The sequence below is a fragment of the Bombus pascuorum genome, unplaced genomic scaffold (genome assembly GCF_905332965.1).
Source record: "Bombus pascuorum unplaced genomic scaffold, iyBomPasc1.1, whole genome shotgun sequence".
NCBI classification, from domain to species: Eukaryota; Metazoa; Arthropoda; class Insecta; order Hymenoptera; family Apidae; genus Bombus; species Bombus pascuorum.
Window position 1 is genome coordinate 721,032 of NW_026869739.1, and position 4,271 is coordinate 725,302.

Consider the following 4,271-nt stretch of genomic DNA (forward strand, 5'->3'; position numbering starts at 1 on the left):
CTGGGATAATTGTACCGTACGAGTCGGGGCAGTCGAGAAACCAACCAAATCTTTCGAGAGCAAAGAGCGAACCTCGAGGAGCTGTGAATCGCCCAAGAGTACAAGCGACAACGAAAAGACTGACGCCACAACCTTCGTGCAATTGTGCACAGGAACGAATGGAATATCTAGAGAATCGACAATTAAAAGAAAAGGAAGTCCACGGGAACACAACCAAGAATGCGCAAGAATCGGATTCAGATTCGGAAGGAGACCTCTCCGAATTGTTTCGATAAAAATAAATGAAACCCCAAGCACTCCAACCCCCAAAATAGTCTCCTCAGACTTGAAAACCAAAACTAAGTTACTATTAGACTTTGGATCGGAAGTAAATATAAAATTTCGAATTTCGAGGAATTACGGCAACGAGCCCGGTCACCCTAGGGCAGACAGTAATACAGCTTGCAGGCCATTCAGTTGCTTTTCATGTTGATGACTCATTACTGATCGATCAAGACGGAATCTTAGGATCCGAATTTTTTGCAGGATGCGAGACTCGTTTGGATTATAAGAGAAAACATATCAGGTGGGCAAATATTTATATAATAAATATTAGGAAAAGGTAGTCGTGTCTAAGCGAAGTTCGATACTACATGTACTATCAATATTGCAAATCCGGAAATAAGCGAGGGATTTATTCCAAAAATCGAGCCAGAATTTCGACAAAAGAAAATCGATAAGAATTTAGAATTTGCACAAACAGATTTTGTGCTCTCTCTTTATCCCCAAATTTGTTCTCCATAATCGCGAACCTTGCCATTCGACTTATATTTGTAAAATTTAGTATTTTATTCTTTATGATATTTTAATTCTGTTGTGTACATACGTTAAGATGCTGACAATGATTGCAATTTCCTTTGCATAATGTGACTCGATTTGTCCTTCAAACCCATTTTTAGTAACCCTTCTTTATATTGATACTATATCTCGGAAACATGTTTAAATTTCGCAATCAAGGTATTAATTATTTTCTGTAGATCCATTTGCCTGCCAGCCTCAATATGAACAGTCAACATGTGAATGTATATTTTTAGTGAATCATTAGATCTCAGTGCCTCTTGAAAAACATTATTCAATGATTCAGAAATTCCAAATTTAGACTCTAAATTCCACCAAGCATACCAAACATTTAATTTTTCATTCTCTTCCCAGAAATTAATCATTTTTACCGTTCTTCTTGCAACTGCTCTTGCTTTCTCGATTTCTGTTCTTTGTAAGCGATATGCCATATACTGTAACCATACTATTGAACTGCCTCGACTAGCTAAAAGTAATCCGTAAAACTGTTCTACAGAATTTAATGACTAGTTATTGACGGGCGCTTCTTCTCTTTGACGAATTTCACGTTTCTCTGTGTTTTCTGCTCTCAACGTTCAGCAGCACTTAATTTCTTATTTCTCAGCTTTGGTTTTTCCTCTACTTCATCTTCACAATCGCTAGATGACTCTTTATCCTGAAGGAGAGTTAAATCGAGGTTGTCATCCCAAAAACATTCACACGCAGATATCCTTGGCTTCTGCTCGTTATCCTCATCATTATTAACATTGCTAAGTGCACATTTCAAATCTTTTTCAGAAGGTTTGGTATCTTTCAGTTTAATCTTTCTTTCTCCTATTTATTCAACACACATTCTCTTCGAATATTCCTTTTCTAAATCTTTCTCTGGTTTTTCTCCGTTTCGTTTCCCTTTGTTTTCCATCTTTGGTACTTTCTGTAACTTTTCAATTTTCATTTTTTTTTTTTGGCGAGTACCACGTTCTCTTGATTTTGTTTATTTCTTTTTAAGTTATTATTATCATCCGATTTCTCTCTCACATAGTATTTCTTTTCAAAAGCAGGTTTTATGATGCAGAGAGGCATGATATCGGATTCTTTGGAATTTAATAGATGATTCTATTATTGTGCCTTTTACTTCTTCCCCAATATCGGATGTTGGTTTTTCCACTTTTATGTCTTGATTAGCCACATGTAGAATTATGTTTTCCGCATCTGTGTTCACTGTTTGAATTTTTACCAAAATTGAATAGTTCCAATTTACGTTAGATGTTTCTGTCGAGAGCAGTGTATCCAGGCCTGAAGACGGTATCAGTAGGCCGACACAGGCTACGATATGACGAAGAAGAGATCCCTGCGCTACCGAACGTACCGCGTGCTACGGCGTACGCTACCGGAGGAGATTAAGATCGCGAAGTACCGTGCCTGGTCCGACCTGATCGAAGCAATCGAATCAGATCCACGGGGAAGGACATACAGGACGGTGACGCAAAAACTTCGCGCGAAGGGCCCCCTGGGAACGACGGAGATGGAACATGCGCTGTTAGCCAAGGTCATCGGGACGCTCTTCTCCCTACAAGAGGAAAAGGAAAGTCAACCGGCGACCTCGCCGTCGGCATACCGGCCAATATGCCTACTGGACGAGGTCGGCAAGCTCCTCGAGAGAGTCGTCGCCTCCCGTTTGGAGCGACACATTTCAGGACGGGTGCCGGACTGGCACGAAAGCCAATACGGTTTCCAGGAAGAACGCTCGACGATTGACGCGGTCAGGCGCGTACGGGCACTCACGGAGGACATGGTTTACCGGGATGGCGTGGCACTGGCAATATCTCTGGACATCGGCAACACGTTCAACACTATGCCGTGGGACAGGATACTAGCGGCTCTGAAAAACTTCGAGGTTCCCAGCTACCTCATTCGGCTGTTCCGCGTCTACCTCGATGACAGGTCCGACAAGGCGGCCCGTCGAGCGCGGCGTTCCGCAGGGCTCGGAGTTGGGACCGATCCTGTGGATCATCGCGTACGACGAGGTACTGCGCTGCCCGCTGCCTCCGGGCGCAGCCATGGTGTACTACGCAGACGACACTCTGGTCCTGGTTGGACGTCGCGGGTGGCAGGAGATGGCACGAATGGCCTGCGCGATACATGCCGTGCGCGGACTAGACCTGAGAGTCCCCCTGCGGAGTCGGAGGCCATCTGGTTCTACGACGAGATCAGGCGACGGATTCCGCTGCCTGGTCAGAGCATAAGCATGGCGGGCGAAACCGTCGAGATAGGGTAGCAGATGAAAGGTTTTGTCATCGACAGCCAGTGGACGTTCGAGCCGCACTTCGACTCCCTGGTCCGAAGGTGACGGCAGCGGCCAACGCCTTGTGCGGCCTGCTGCCGAACATTGGCGGAGCGGGTGTCGCGGTACGCCGACTATACGAGAGCATCATTCGGTCCCGAGTGATGTACGGGGCCGTACATCGGCCGAGCAGGCGGCCCCTGACGACCTGGGAACCGCCAAGGAGGATGCATGGGACCAGTGGCGGTCCCAACTGATCAGTGAGGGAGGCGAACATCGAGGCGTCGAGGCCATCCTCCCAAGTTAGGAGGCATGCGGTCATCGACTGTCCTTCAGGATGACCCAGGCGCGTATAGGACACAGCGTGTTCTGTCACCACTGCGGGGAGAGCAAGGAAACAGCGCAGCACACGCTGGAGTTTAGCCCGGCGTGGGAGCGGCCCCGCTACACCTTGCGTCACATCATAAGAGAGGTTGACCCCCTCGACGATTATAGAAGCGATGCTGAGCGAGCCGCAAAAATACGAGGCTGCCTGCCTCTTCTGCGAGCAAGTTATACTCGCAAAGGAACGGGCAGAAAGGAGAGAAACAGAAACCCTCACCCTTTTAGGATAACGCGATGGAGGGGAATGGCGGTCAGGCGACCCAGGGCCGCTCTACCACCACCCTTAATAGGACGCGACTAGCTGGGGGATGGCGCCAAGGGCAATGGCTCCCACTGGTGCCAATACATTAGGATCGGCTCGATTGAGAGGACGCGGGGAACGCACCAATAATAATTCGCAAAGAACGAGACCACGGAGCATTCTTATCCTACACGCAGGCAGGCCATCGTGGAGTTTTAGACGGTAAGAATCCGACACTGCTCTGTTGCTGCCCGCAGCAGCGGAGTGTCCATGAGGTTTCTCCCCGTGTAAAAAGAAAAAAAAAAGATATATGATCTGGTGCAATTAGCCCATTAAATTTACCAAGTTATACATTAATGAATCTATTCACTTTATCAATATTTATAATATAGTAAATGACAACATACATATTTTATAAACTGGGGCGTACAATTGTTTAGTGTAATGGTCAGGGTATCTACGTGTACGCTTTAAGTCACAAGTTAAGTATTTTCAACGGAATCTTAAATTGAGTTATTTAAATTTCAATTCCAACGAAGTAAGAGA

General features: G+C 46.1%; 1 pseudogene; it reads right to left on the bottom strand.

Annotated features, from left to right (window-relative positions):
* Positions 1-673: 673 nt before the first annotated feature.
* Positions 674-2,288, bottom strand: LOC132915733 (protein RRP5 homolog; annotated as a pseudogene).
* Between the last annotated feature and the right edge of the window lie 1,983 nt (positions 2,289-4,271).